We start from the raw sequence: 15,716 nt of genomic DNA, 5'->3' as shown, positions 1-15,716 counted from the left end.
ACTGTGTCCTGAGGTCAGTCTCTCGGACTCTCAGTCTGTCCTACTGCACAGGGTTGTTCTGAGGATAAATTGGGGAGGATGAAATGAATGCGTAATGATAACAGAGCCAGGGTGGCGTACAGTTTGGGCACTGGATTATGACTCTGGAGACCAGGGTTTGAATCCCATCTTAGCCACAAAACCCACTAGGTGACCCCAGTCAAGTCACAATCTCTCAGCCTCAGAGGATGGCAATGGCAACCCCCCTGAGGAAACTTGCCAACTTGAATTAAAAGATATAGCCGTGTTAGTCTGTGACATCAGTATACATAGAAATCTTGCATTGCTTTTGAGACGAACTGAAAGAAAGAGGCTGGCAGCATGAGTTTTCGTAGACTGCTAAACCTCAGCTGCTAAAGGCAAAGCTTTGCCAAACCTCAGCTACCTGCTCTTGGAAAGAGCCTCGCCTCCGGGTCAACAACTTTGTTTTCCCCCATCCCATGTAGTTCAAGCAGCTGGAGACGGACGGAGACAGAGTGTGATGCATCAGGAAGCAGATTTGTTTCTATCATCAACGGCACTGACGAAAATGGGGGAACGCACGTGTGGAGGTGAGTCATAAAAGGCGGGTCTCTAATGGGAGCTTTGCAAGGAAAAAACAAATGGAGTTCTGCTTGATGCCTTCCCTCCTGGGACTCTGATACACCAGAGTCCATAGTTGCGTCCGCACTGCAGAAATAATCCGGTCTGACACTGCTTTAACTGCCATGGTTCAAGGCTATGGTCCTAGAATCCCATAGCCTTGAGTCATGGCAGTTAAAGCGGTGTCAAACCGGATTATTTCTGCACTGTGGATCCAGCCTATGTGCGATGCCACACAAGAGTGCAGCAATCTGTGAGCTACAAGAATCTAAAGAAATATTAGGTGCTTCGCAGACTGGCCTCCAGGGCTCCACTCCTGGAGATTCTGATTTAAAAGCAGGGCTCTTCTTGAGCAATATCTCTGAGCATGCACAGAGTGCAGTTCGGCCTCACCAGTGCTAAAAAAACAGTGTGTGACGGCTGGCTGGTCCTCCTGATAAGGAGGAGTCTTTTGGAATCATAGACTAAAACCAGGTGAACATGCAATGCTCCTTTTCCATGATTCAGACAATAAGACCAGTCCTGACTAGCCACAGTCACTTTGCAAGACCTGAGCAGAGCAGGTGAGGATAGGGTGAGGTGGAGGTCTCTCATTTGTAGGCTGTGTCTATGCTAAAGAATTAATGCAGTTTGACACTGCTTTAGCTGCTGTGGCTCGATGCAATGGAATATTGGTTTTGTGGGTTTTGGGATATATTTAGGCTTCCTTGTCAGAGAGCTCTGGTGCCACAACAAACTATAAATCCCAGGATTCTATAGGATGGCTCCTTGGCCATTAAAGCAGTGCCAAGCCGCATTAAATCTGCAGTGCAGATGTGGCCTTTGAAGCCAAACTGATGGCAAATAACAAGACTCAGAAAGTGATGGAGTTTCATTCTTTGAGGTATTTAAACAGAGACTGGATGGTCATCTGCTGGGAGTGCTTTGATTGTGAGTTCTTGCATGGCAGAAATGGGAAGGACTAGATGGCCCTTGAGGGCTCTCTTCCAACTCTAGGATTCTTTGAGAGGATGCACAAGGTGTCATGGTCAGCAACGTACAAACGATCCCGCTCAGTAAACTGAAAGGCATTAGCAAAGGAATTTTAGATGGAATCATTTCATCAAGGCTGCCCTGCATTTGCAAGACCTGAACGTGGCAGTGGTTGAGTGAGGCTCTCAGATGGTCGCCATACATTGGAATCACCTGGATAGCAAAGAAAAACAAGGGCTGCTCCCTGCCCTGGGAACAGAGGTGAGCTTTTCTTATTTGTGCAGATTGGCTGCTCCTCCTTCCGCCCACCCGTTCGAATCCTGCGGCGTGACTTGCTGAGCGATGGGTGGGGGGGAGCAAAACCACCCTGCCTTGTCTTGTAATGCGCTGCCCACACACCACTGCCATTAGCTTTGAAGGATTATTATTAGATGCATTTGGCAGCATCGGCTCAGAGCCTGGGTGATCCAATGGATTGAGCCTCCTCCATGGGCTGGAGCAGTCTACCTGAGCAGCACCTGCTGACAGAGGTTGGGAGATGCAAGATAGATGCAGAAAGGCAGTAGGTTTCATGGCTGAGCTAGGAATCGAACCCTAGTCTCCAGAGTTTTTGTCCAACAAACTGCTACACCACACTGGCATAGTGTGCAGTTTAGTGTGTAGAATACATTACATAGTGGTGTAGTTTTGGGGACCGAAAACCGGCTTATGGGATGCCATGATGCCCTAATGGGAGAATTTTGCCCACCCTACTCTAAATTCTGCTGAGCTTTTGGGAAACCAGCCTGGTGTAGCAGTTTGCATGTTGGGCTAGGATTCTGGGAGACCAGGGTTCGAATCTTCACTTAGCCCTGGAAAAGTGTGGGTGACCTTTGGCAAGTCATGCTTGCCCTTCCTAAAAAGAAGACAATAGCAAACCTTTTATGAGACAGGGTAGTTTAGTGGTTTCAGTGCTGGCCTAGAACTCCAAGAGGTGAGGGTTCAAATCAACCCCCCTCTGAATAAATCTGAAAGCACACAACTTGAGCTTTTGGAAGGGAGTCCTAAGATGGAGATGGACTTTGGGTCAGGATTTTGGCTGCTCTTGTCCAGGGCCTTCTCTCCAAAGTGGTTGGGCAAGAACTGAAACCCCGGTGGCTGAAGCTCAGAGCCATCATCCCCTGCCCTTTGGCCACTTCGCACAGAAAGATCTGATTACCAGTTACCACATCTCCCAGCATTTGGTTTCGTCTGTGGTCACAACCCTTCCTTGTTGAATAATTCAGCTGTGCCAAGGCCTCCATGCAGGATTCCTTTCCAGTCTCTCTCTGTCGCTGCAGCTGCTGAAATGCTTCTGGATAGTTAATGGTTTCTTTCTCAGCAGGAAAGTTAAGCTATTGCAGGGTTCTAGTCCTCATGAAGAGAGCCAGCCTGGTGTAGTGGTTGGAGACTCTGGAGATCAGGGTTCAAATCCCATCTCGGCTGTGAAAACCCACTGGGTGACCTTGGGCAAGGCACACTCTCTCTGCCTCAGAGGATGGTGATGGCAAACCTCTGCAGAAGAAACAATGCCACTGTATATCATGGGACTTGGGCCTCCACTGATTTTGTTACTCACGGGGATCCTGGAACTGAACCCCAGCGGATCCCAAGAGACCACAGTATCCCTCCCTTGGAGCTTGCTGGAGGAAAGGCAGGACAAAAAGAGAATAAACAATGAAAATGAAAAACAGAAGGGTATGCTTTGAAAGCCCCCCACCTCGCTTGGAGGCATTGATGCATTTCCTCACCGTCTCTCTGTCTCTCTCAAAATGGAGGCTGTTATCATGACATCCTGGATGTCAGGGGACTCTTTCGTGCCCATTCCGCCTCCACCAGGGAGAAACCAGAGGGCACTTGGAAGATGAGGCTCACCCCAATGCACCCCACCCACCCTGGCGTCCCCATCTGCTGCCAGCAAAGGGCAGGGAGGGTGAGAACAATGGTGGTGGCAGGACATCCTGGAGGTGGGGAGGGACGGGAATATCCGGAAAGGGGCCGCCTGCCCGCCAGCAGATTCCTGGCAGGAAGAGAGGGATGGAGGGGACTGCTCTAGAGTCAACACACAGTCCAGGAATGTGTGCGAGAGAGCTTGGCGTGGGCCAACCCTCCTGCTTTCTAAGGGATGGCCTCTGTCTTCTTCCTTCTCCATCCTGATACTGAATTCAAAGACATTGGGTGTGTGTCTTGTGGCACTTCAAGTCCTTTCCAACATGCGGCAACCCTAAGGCAACCCTATCATTGGGTTTTCTTGGCAAGATTCTTCAGAGGGGGTTTGTCATTGTCATCCTTGGAGGCTGAGAGAGTGTGGCTTGCCCGAGGGCACCTAGTGGGTTTTTGTGGCTGAGTGGGGATTTGAACCCTGATCTCCAGTCATAGTCAAAGCCACTGCACTACACTGGTACTCACTGGGCATATAGATATGTGTGTGTGTGTGTGTGTGTGTGTGTCCAATGAGAGCCAGTGTGGTGTAGTGGTTTGAGCTATGACTAAATATATATTTAGTCATATATAGTCATAGCTCAAACCATGCTGGCTCTCAGTGGCAGGGGACCCATTTCCAGGTACACAGGTGGACATCCATTCCAGTTATTTTGAAAATATTTTAAAAATGTTTTTAAAAACTTTTTGGTGTGTGTGTGTGTGTTGAGAAACCTTTATGAGAAGGATCCTGGGTTGTATCCACTTTGCAGAAATAATCCAGTTTGGCTCCACTTTAACTGCCATGGCTCAGTGCCATGGGACCCTGGGGAATTGTAGTTTTGTGAGACATTTAACCTCCTCTGTCAGCCAGTTCTGGTGCTACAACAAACTAAAGTTCCTAGACGTCTGTAGCATTGAGCCAAGGCAGTTAAAGTGGTGCCAGACTGGATTATTTCTGCAGTGAGGATGCAGCTGATGAGAAATATTGTAGCAAAACAACCATGCGTGAAGCTTGCGCAAAATAAGTCCTCAGTTGCGAATGTTTTCAAAGACCTTTGCACAGAGGGAAGAAAATTGTTTAAAAATACTCATTGCTTTGAGAAGAAAATAAGAATATCCCTATACCCTTAGTAGATTTATATGTATTTTCCCCTGAAGAAGATAAGGCAAAAGGGTGGCTATTGTTTCTTGCATAATCTCCTCTGTTTTGCTTCTGGTCAAACAGGCCTGGCAAGTTTCTCTGTGTGTCCTTTCAGTAACCTGATGAACCTATTTGGACAAAGGTACAAGGAGTGGGCAGACAGGGCACACCCGAGGGAAGCACACTATCTCTCAAAGCACTTCCCAGTTCACAAAAATAAATAAATCAGTATTTAAAAGTCCCAATTGACGACTGAACTGAACTGTCTTTGTGCAAGGATGTAAACTAAAGTCCATTCCACACTGCATAAATAATCCAGCTTGACACCACTTTAACTGCCCAGGCTAGGGAATCCCTGGAATTGTAGTTTATTGTGGCAACAGAGCTCTCTGACAGAGAAGGCTAAATGTCTTACAAAACCAGAGTTCCCCGGATTCCCTAGCATTGAGCCAGGGCAGTTAAAGCGGTCTCATTCTGGATTATTTCTGCAGTGAGTTTTGGACCTAAGATTCCAGTCCCCATGAATTAAGATGCGATTTAAATAGAAATCTAGCTTTGAGCCAATGACTTTTCCCTAACTAACTTTTCCCTACATTTCGGTTTCGGACAAGAATCACTTCTAGGGATTTGATCTCATAATCTCTGGATGCTTGCAACTCACAACTTCGTACCCTTTTTGCTCTCTTAACCACATTCTGATGTTGTTTGGTCACATTTCCCCCAGATTTTTGACTTGGAGAAAGTATACAAAAAGGTCAGTAAAGGGTTGTTGTTGTTGTGTGCTTTCAAGTCATTTCCAATGCAGGGCGACTCTATCATGGGGTTTTCTTGGCAAGATTGGTTCGGAGAATGGTTGGCCATTGCCATCTGAGACTGAGAGAGTGTGACTTGCCCAAGGTCACCCAATGGGTATATGCGTGTGTGTATATGTATGCTGTTTAAAATACAAACCATTTATGAAGTTAAAAATATAAAAGTTCATTTAAAAGACTATATACACAAATAAAGCAGCCCAGCGCATAAAGAACAGCCCACCCCAGTCAGTTTCCAAAAGGATGACGGCATGAAAAAGGTTTTAACTTGGAAACCGATTTGGAACGATGCATCTGCGACAGTGTCAGAAGTTGAGAGGAAAATTTTTGCAGAATACAGAGTCGATAGAACCAGCATCTGGCCAAGAATTAAAAATACTGGAGCTTTGGAGCGGCAGAAGAAGCAGATATTGATCCCATATTTTAACACTAGGATCGTGAACTCCAAAGAGGTAGAATGAATGATGGGCATTAGGAAGTACTTATTGACTGCAATAACTGTTCAGCAGTGGAATGGATGGCAGACTTTCTATCTTTGGAGCTATTTAAACAGAAATTGGATGGGCACCTTTCGGGAGTGCTTTGGTTATGTCTTCCTGCATGGTTGGGTGTTGGACTAGGAGACCCCCCCTTGGGACCCTTTTCTGTCTGCTTCTATGACTTTTTTTTGCAGGCGGAGATGGCAAACAATGTGGATTTTCTGTCATTATCTGCAAAGCCCTGGGAAGGGAGAGAACAGAGAAAAATGGAGATTGGGGGCAGATTTAGGGGAAAGAGGTGGAGTACAGGGAGGGTGGAGGCAGCCAGGGATGGAGGCCAGGAGTTGGCTGTGGCCTAGTCAGCCCTGCTGTTGAGGCTTGTTTCACTTCCAGAAAGCTGAGGCGCTGCAGTTGCCTGGAGAAAAAACTGGGCCAAGCCACGTAACCTGGAGTGAAAACCAACCCTTTTGAAATCCTGCTTCGCTCTAGAATTTATCTAATGGAAACAGTGAAAACCCTGCACCCCAAACTGAAAAGGCAAGAGGGACAGTGAGCATGTGCAAAGTGTGTTTCTTTTATGAAGTCGAAGGCTTTCACAGCTGTTTTTTGTGGGTTTTTCAGGCTATGTGGCCATGTTATAGAAGAGTCTATTTCTGACATTTCGCCAGCATATGTGGCTGGCATGTTCTCTGAAGATGCCAGCCACAGATGCTGGTGAAACATCAGGAATTAACTCTTCTAGAACATGGCCACATGGCCTGAAGAACCCACAAAAAACACAAACTTCTGCCATCCCCAGGGTGCTGCTTTGTGCTTTTGGGGAGGGCATTTTCATTCCAAAGAGGAAAGCCTCTGGACTAGGTTGAGTTAACCTGGTGTCAATGCAGCCAGAAAGAAGAGTTGTCCTTTGAATTTCCTATTATCATGCACAGTTTAAGCCTGTAAATCCCCCATATCCTCCAATTGTCCCAGTTTAGCAGGGACAGACCCAATTACTCCTCTGCCATCCCACTTTCTCAGCTGCTTTTATAATGTCCCAGTTTCTCTCTCCTCCTCCCACTTTTCCCTTTTGTTCTCAACTTAACTTCCATTGCTTCAAACCAAGTTCTAAATAGTTTGTACTCAGTGAACTCAGCATGGGCAAACCACACTCTCCCATCTTCAGGGGAAGGCAATGGCAAACCTCTGAACAACTCTTGCCAAGAAAATCCCACAGTAGGTTTGCTTTACGGCTGCTGTATGTCGGGAACAACTTAAAGGCACACAACACACACTTTTGCCTGAGGATGACCCCCAAAAACTGGGGCCTGGAATGCTTGGGAAATTGTGCAATGGGACCTTCGACTCCTTCTGCCCACATTTCAGAGGGCTAGAAGGGGATCTAGTTGCTTGCTCATAAGGGATTATTTTGCATTGGAAAAGGGGAGCATGGAGGAGAGAATGAATGGGGTGCAGAAAGAGGAGTGGGGCTAACCGTGGGTTGCACAAAGACCCCTTTGAGGCAAAGGGAGGGCAGAGTGAAGGTCAACCCTAGAAATGCCCTTTATGCCTGGGAGTTATAAATAGAAAATGGAGTTTCCTTTGGAGACAGGGCTGGCGAGGAACAAGAAAGACCCACACTGTGCCTCCTCCGCTTCCTTCCCCCCCACACAGCACATGGGTGACATTCCTCTCCCCCCAAATCTGCCTCCCCCTCACTCTTTTCCGCCCCAGTGTCGGCTTTCACGGATCACTGGAGGGCAGAAAGCAGGGAGGCGAGAGAGGGAGGCCCAGCTGGAAAAGGAACAGCCCTGGCACCCTGCCCAGGGTGAAGAACAAAACCCGTCTGAACCCGTTGGCCTCCTGGCGCATGGGAAGGGAGGGGGGCAGAGATGCAGATACCAGGCCGGGTTGGGTTGGGAGTTGCAAAGGCTGAGAAGAAAGCTACGGGGCCCGGGTTCAAGGTGCTCCGTTTTCCAGTAAGGCTCTTGCTCTCGCCCACACTCCAGGCATCATTGGCATCTTGGTTGCAACCATAAACTAATGCAACTTAGACCACTGAGGGGGGGGGGGAATTCTCCCAAGGAACCTCGCAAGAACTAACTTGTCCAGAGATGGTTTTCCTTGTGAGTGAAGTTATGTGGGAGTGGGACTACACCGCAGTGGTAGCAGACGCACATTATTCTGAGCCTGCAGTCCAAGGCCTTTGCAGCAGATTCACGTGATGAGAAAAAAGAGAGGAACTCTGTCACTCAGATCAATACTGATCCAAGCCAAAATGGGCTAAATGGCCCAGTTTGTTTGCTTTCAGTCGTTTGTAACTTAGGGCAACCCTGAAGTGAATCTGTCATGGTCCTTGGTAAGATTTATGCAGAAGAACTTTGTCCTTGCCTTCCCCTGAGGCTGAGAGTGTGTGACTTGCCCAAAGTCCCCCAGTGGGCTTCATGGCCAATCTGGGAATCAAACCCTGGTCTCCAGAGTCATAGGCCAAAACTCACACCACTACTGGGTACAGAGAACAAACACATCTAATCCATACATGAGCGCTGGACTATGAATCTGGTCGACCAGGGTTCAAATCCCACTTAGCCATATAAGACCACTGGATGATCTTGTGCAAGCCACACTTTCTCAGTCTCTCAAGATGGCACTGGCAAACCCCCTCTGAAGGAATTTGCCAAGAAAACCCCACAATAGGGCGGCCTTAGAGTCACCATAAATCAGAAACGATTTGGGGGCACCCAACAACAGAAATCAGATAAATTTGTGAGGCACAACATGCGTCATGGACAGCCTCTTCCCATCCACTCAGGCAGCCCATCTCTTCCCTCATGCGCAGCCATGCACTCACATGCTTTACCAACCCAGACTGCATGCCTTACCCCTGCCTTAATACGCAGCCCCTTTCCTCAAACACACACACATTGCGTAGGTGTGCAGTCTCGCACATCCATGCGCTCCCTATGCGCTCTCCCCACATCCATTCTCCGCTCTCTCGCACACACATGCATTTATAAATGCGCTTGCTTGCTTTCTCTCCTCCACATACACAAAATGCCACACTTGCTGGTGTGCACACTATACACAACCAGTGGTGCACCTGGGGCCTCCCTCCCCTCCTTTGCGCACTCCAAGATGGCAGCCGGCCCGTTGCCCCGGCAACCGCCATGGGCTCGGGATGTGTTTTCTTAACCAGGCCTCTGTGGGAACCTGGATGGCAGCCAGGCCTCTGGCAGGCCGTCAAAAGGGAAGGCCTCCATCTCTCCTCCTCCTGTTGCCGCCACACACACATACACACAAGCCAGCGCATAAGTAGAGCCTGCCACGGCTTCAAAAGTGGCACACGCCTTTGCCATCCTCTCCCCACATGCCCTGGGGTTGGCATAGGCAAGTGATGGCAGCAGCCATGGTGCCTCTTTGGCTTATCCCCCTTATTCCTCCTCCTCGCTCACGAGGGATCAGGGTGTGCGTCGGTTCCCACTCCCGCGCCATCGTTGTACCAGCTGGGCACGGCCTTGCCAACTGCTACCCATGCCACGCCGAGAGGGCGCCATAGCGCCACACCCTCGCGGCACCTTTGCTACCCAGCCCTGTTGAATCTCACACTTTGGGCTGGGCCTGACCTTCAATCCCTTCCTGACCCATGCACAGCTAGGCGTAATGCTTGTTTATGTTCCTCCAAAGAACTCGGGAGGCCTCCAGGTTTCACAGGTCATCTCCCAGCAAGGGACAAGGGTGCAAATGCTCCCATTTAGATGGTTGCAAGAGAAATGTGTTGGGTGCAAATCTCCAACTCAACTAGCAGAGGAGCAGCCTGCTACTATTTGCAAGGCTTGGGTGATTTGCTGCTGCAACTTGCAAAGTCACTCAGGGGTGGTGATGGTGTCTATGTGTTTATATTATTATTATTATTATTAATTGTATTTATAGTCTGCTCTTTAGAAAAGCTCTCTATATTAGCTTCCTCCTTCCCTAGCAATTGCGGTGCCAGGGCTCACATCAATCTTCTCGATCTACAGTATGTGTTTATATGATGAACATTAGCATTCTCTTCCCCTGGCAATTGCGGTACCAGAGCTCACCTTCCACTCTGCTCTGCATCCAACTTCTGGGCCTATGTGTTTATATTATGAACATTAGCATCCTCCTTCCCTGCCAGTTGCAGTGCCACAGCTCACCCTCCTCTCTGCTCTGCAACCACCTCACCTTGGTCTGGGAATAGCCGCTTTTGCTAAGAGTTCTCTCTTTAACTTTCAAATGGGAAACTATCATTTGTGTTTGAATGGCAAGCTGTGAGCACAACTGTGGCTGGGGGTGGAATACATGGATATGCACAATATTTAATACCAGGAGCTGTCCCTAGGCCCCTCTCACACTCTTTTTCCTCTGCCCCACAGTTTACCCTTATAGCACCCCTGCGAGGTAGGTCAAGTTGAGAGATAGTATCTGGCCACAATAATTCCACAGTGTGTAATGACTGAGCAGGGATTTAAACTCCATTTACTCTGCCACCCACAGCCTTACTTTCCTATACGTACAATAATGCCACTTGTGTGCATCACAATCAAACCAGCACCACAACATTGCCTCAGAATTGGTTCCCAGCCCTTGAATGGGAATGATGGACTCTTTTGGAGTAGAGAGGGTGCCTCTGGGCACATCCAGAGAGCATCACCTTCACTGTATGGAGATGACTGCAATCTCCCATATCTCTTGACTTTGTGACACTCCTATTGTCACACCTGTGCAGAAATTCCAAGTTTTCTTGGAAGAAACAGAAAGGTTGTTGGTGTTGTTGTGCATCTTCAAAACTTTTCCCACTTAGGACAATGGGGTTTTCTTGGCCAGAGCTGTTCAGAATTGCTTTCCTCTGAGGCTGAGAGAGTGGATTTCCATGGCTGGATGGGATTTGAAATCGGGTCTCCAGGGTCCTAGTCCAACCACCCACTGACTTTCACCAGGATTATTGTCTGTTTTGTTTTTACCCTTTTAAACGCTAAAGTTACATCACTGGGGCGAAGGAAGGGGAGGATGATGGGCATCATGCTATCTTACCACACATGGAGGGGGGTGCTTTGGGAGCAAATATGATATCTGAGAAATGGAAAAGACCAGCTTTACGAGGCATGATGTGCATCCCTCTGCAAGGAACGGGAAGGATCGCATGGGAAAGAGGTGGAGTTCACAATTTTGTGAGCTGCTGACAAAGATTGGGGAAATTGAATCGCTCCGGGGCAGAACATTATCGTTTGCATTTCTTTCCCTTTTTTAACCACACACACACACACCTCAATTTCCAGACTAGGAAGTGTTGTTATTTGCTGTCAAGGTGAATTATGGCATCCCTATGAATGAGAGACTGCCAAGATTCCTGGTCATCCAGAGCTCTGCAAATGGCTTCTTTGATTAAATCCATCCACTAACATGGTCTCCCTCTTTTCCTGCTTCCACTTTGTCAAGCAATATCATCTTTTCCAATGAGACATGTCTTCTCATGATCTGTCCAACGTATAACAGCCTCAGTTTGGTCATCTTCACTTCTAGGGAAAGTTCAGGCTTGATTTCCTCTAACACCCATTGATTGTCTTTTTGGTATCCGCAGGATTCTCCTCCGGCACCATATGTCAAAGGAGTGGATTTTCTTCCTATCCGCTTTCTTCGCTCCAGAATGAAGTGGGATGTACACCACAGCCCTGCAAGGTAGGGCTGTCTGAAAGATGGTGGCTAGCCCAGGGGATTTGGGCCAAGTTGCGGGTTTGAATCTAGTCTCCTCGATGCAATTCGGACATACTGGTTTTCAGGAGTAGCATTGGACCGGGACCTGGAGGGTGATGGGCAACGCCTGGAAGACTCCCATTTGCTATGAGTTTGGAGGTGACTATTTACCCACAAGTAGTAATTACTTCCTCCTCACCATAACACAGCAAAGGTATCATTACGTTACATTTTTAAAATTATAACTCCAGGAGCGACCGCTTCACTCCTTTTGCAGCGCAGCAGTAACCTTTTTAAAGCATGGCTTTCACCCGTTTGAGAAGCCCTTGTAATTTTAGGCACTGGATTTACGCTCCTTTTCTGTGCCAAGTGGATTGTTGCTGGAACAGGGGCACATTTGCTTCTGAAATAAAACAGGGATCAGGGGAAATGCAGTTCAGTAATGTCTGGTAGGCTTCCCAGTTTGCATATGTGTGTATGCACCTTCAGTCACCTTTTCATGCCATGAAATGCATGGAGTTTTCTTAGGCTCAGAGTTTCTTTTGTTAGTTCCTTCATCCAAAATACAACCTACAGCATCCGGTATTAGTTGGCGTCTCCCATTCAAGGACTAACCAGAGTTTATACCAAGTATATGATCAATATTTCTATCCTACCTTTCCTCCTTTGATTATCTTTTCCCCTCATAATGGCCCTGCAAGGTAGGGCAAGATGACAGAGAAAGAGAAAGAAAGGGGAGAGAGAATGAGAGAGAGAGAGAGAAAGAAAGAAAGAAAGAAAGAAAGGGAGTTTATCCTCCTAATCCAAACACAGTGGTCCCTCCACATTTGCTGGGATTGGGGTGAAGGACCCTCATGAATGTGGGAATCTGGGAATCTCCAAGTCCTTCAGTGCAACCTGCGGTCAACATAGGCCAGAAGTTGATCATAGTCATGCTAGAGGACACTACAAATGCCTAGAGAAGTGTTTTCTCTAGGAACATCTTGGTTCTCCAGCACAACTCTATGGTCAACTTCTGGCAGAGTTGCACTGGAGGACCTAGAGAGATTCCTAGAAAGAACATATTAATCAAAACTGTAAATAATCAAATCCGCAAAAGTCAAAGCCACAAGCGTGGAGGGCCAACTGTATTCTAACTACTACATAAGGAAGTCATAGTGCCATTCTATTCAGCTTTAGTCAGACTTCACCTGGAAATCCAGTGTCAAACTTCCACCAGGGCAATGGTTTGAGGGTGCCAATTGGGGGTGCTTGGATTGTGCTTTCCTGCCCTGCAGAACAGGGTTAGACTGGATGACCCTTGGGATCCCTTCCAACTCTAGGACTCTATGCTTCTTACCACTTTGGCTGCACAGGTTTTGGGGGTGGATACATGGATATGCACACACATACACACCATTTTCCGCTCAACCCCCCAGCACCATCTACAGGCTAGTTTTTGCAAAAATTAAAAAGAGCAGAAAACCAGGGGCAACAAATAAGTGACACAGAAGCAGAGCAGAAAAAGACAAAGGGAGGGGAAAGCTATTGGTAGGAAAGGGAATAATACTGACCATCCTTCCTTTCCTTTTGCCCCTCCTGGGGAGGTGCAGGACTGCACCTCCTATTGTCCCCCTCCATCTGGGAACTGTTGCCCAATCCACCCAGTGGGCACGGTTTTGCCCAGAGGTCTGACGCAGTAGTTGACTGCCGCTTGGTCACAAGATCTCTCTTTCCCTAGATAATCCACTCACCCACCTTCATGGAAAGAATGACTTCTCCCTTTTTGTTTGACCAGCAAAGCAGCGGAGGTGATGTGTGTTTGTGCGCGTGGAGTACTGGCCTGGCCACTGGGAAAAGGCAACCAGGGCCATTGAACGCAGGTTATCTGCCTGATCTGCATCCAAGTGTGGCAACACGATGCCAGGGTGGCAGGCATTTTTTCCATCTCTGGGAAAAGCAGGGGGGGGGGGAAAGGGAGGGCATTTGTTTGTATGATCGGAACAATTAGTGGTTACTCATTAAAGTGACCTCGCAGCTGGGAATAATTGGAGAAGGAAGCACAGAAAGAAATGCCCTACAGAAGATTTTTCAAGGTGAAGCAGCCGGCATGCCTTCCTTGGGCACTGGTAAAGGGGGCAAAGATCTGCCCGATCCACCTGCTCCTGGAGGTTCCCAGAAGAGGCAATTTATTTTCTTTTGAGGTCAGAAAAGAGAATCTGGAGAGATAAAGAACTATGCAAGTCCCACTTTCTCTGGCAAACCTCTGAACCAACCTTGCCAATAAAACCTGATGAGAGGGTCACCATAAGTTGGAAACGACTTGAAGGCACACAATAACAATAAAGAGCTGTGGCCCACATGCAGCTCCATGTTCTAAGGCTTTTGGGCATGTCACATTCGCTCAGCCTCAAAGAAAGGCAAAGCCAACCCCCCTCTGGATGAACTTTTCCAAAAGAACCCTGAGCCAGCATGATGTACTACTGCTTGAGTGTTGGACTAAAACTCACCCTTCAGGGCTAGACCACCAAAGTGAGAAAGTTCCAGTATGATTTTTGTCATTATAGAGATGGGGAAGATCAAGGCTGCATTGTGAAAACCACAGTCCAGCTTGCTTCTCCGCTCATCCCTTCTTTATTAAACCTTACCTTGGGAGCTCAGATGGTTCCAGGAGTTATAATGCAGATGAAGACAACAAGACAGAAGGGAAAACCTTTGTGTGAAAGCGCCCCCTCCTGGAAAGGCGATGCCTTGGGCGCCTCTGTGAGGAGCATGCTTCCCATGTGCTGCCAGAGGGGCATTTTCCCAGCCAGGTGGCATTTCACGTGCGTTTTGCAAATGGGGCGGCACTTGGGGGGTGGTCATCTCTCGAGGCAGACGGAGGCGTCTTTGCCGTCACAAGAGTTAATCTGGGTCCGGATTAATCATGATCCCAGCGACGTAACTGAGCTGAGTTTCTGGGGAAGTGGGAGGTGTTGTGATTTTGAGTTCATGAAACATGACGACTATGTTCTACTCAGCTGCGACATGCAAGCACATCACCCATTTCATTTCACATGTCTACATGTACATCCAGAACTTGGGGGGAGCCAGTGTGGTGTAAGGGGGTTGGAGTTGGGACCAGGGGAGCAGGGTTCAAATCATTGGGAAAGTTGCACTCTCAGCCTCAATGGAAGGAAATGGCAAACCTCCACTGAACAAATCTTGCTGAGAAAACCCTATGATGAATTTACGGGTTGGAAGTACACAACATAAACATAAACACAACGCTTGGGAAATTGGTCCGAGTCCAAAAAGCATGCAAAAAGCCTCTGTTCCTCTCGCTCATGCATGCACAGAGTGCAGTTTAGTCAGCACTGGGCACACAAACATATTTCTGCATCATGTGCAAGGACCGTGTCTTGTACTGCATATTCCCTTATTCAAAGGACTGAGCCACAGCGACTGGGAATACAGGTGACTTTTTACTTGCCCAAGTGGAAGAAAAAGGATCTCAACTCTCCAGAAACAGTTAGGAACATGGTACCTCTGAACATCTGCAGAGTTCTGTTCACAATTTCCTGCTTCTCAAAGGACCCAAGCATGAAAGTGTCTCTGTGCATTCCTTTCTCCTGTTTCCAACCAAGGCACCTTAACATGTCCAGAATAACATTCCTTCACCAAATGGAACAAAGCCTTCACTTGATTTACAAACTGTGCCTCTGAGTATAACAAGAGTTCTTTATCTCTTGTGAGTCACGTTACATCTGGCCAGAGATCAGAATGGATTTCTTTCACCATACATATGTGTGCCTGGACCCTCCTTTTCTAACACTTAAGAGATTCCTTCCTAAACATTTGCTACAAAGGTCTGGAAGCCAAGCCTTATGAGGAATGACTTATGGAGCTGGAGAGATTCAGTTTGGAGAAGAGAAGACAGTGAGTTGACATAAAGCCATCTTTAAATATCTGAAGGGATGTAATGGAAAAAATGCAGCAAGCTTGTTTCCTGCTGCTACAGAGACTAGGAGACAAACCAATTGATTCCAGTTACAAAATAAGAGTTTTCAACTAACATTAGGAAGAATTTATTTACTG

At 47.6% G+C, this 15,716-nt stretch overlaps 1 protein-coding gene across 5 annotated transcripts in view; it reads left to right on the top strand.

Moving 5' to 3' along the window:
- Positions 1-11,634, top strand: part of LOC149308408 (uncharacterized) — a 154,491-nt gene extending 142,857 nt beyond the window's left edge. For all 5 annotated transcript variants that reach the window (XR_016282147.1, XM_089535740.1, XM_089535741.1 and 2 more), the window contains 2 exons: positions 486-590; positions 11,548-11,634. The gene's annotated coding sequence lies outside the window, so the exon portion shown is untranslated. The remainder of the gene's footprint in view (positions 1-485; positions 591-11,547) is intronic.
- The last annotated feature ends 4,082 nt before the right edge of the window (positions 11,635-15,716 follow it).

Source organism: Sceloporus occidentalis, unplaced genomic scaffold (genome assembly GCF_023333645.1).
Source record: "Sceloporus occidentalis isolate IW3139 unplaced genomic scaffold, rSceOcc1.0.p SCAF_8, whole genome shotgun sequence".
In the NCBI taxonomy this organism is placed as follows: Eukaryota; Metazoa; Chordata; class Lepidosauria; order Squamata; family Phrynosomatidae; genus Sceloporus; species Sceloporus occidentalis.
The sequence above is the reverse complement of the archived record's forward strand: the minus strand, read 5'-3'. Positions and strand labels throughout refer to the sequence as shown.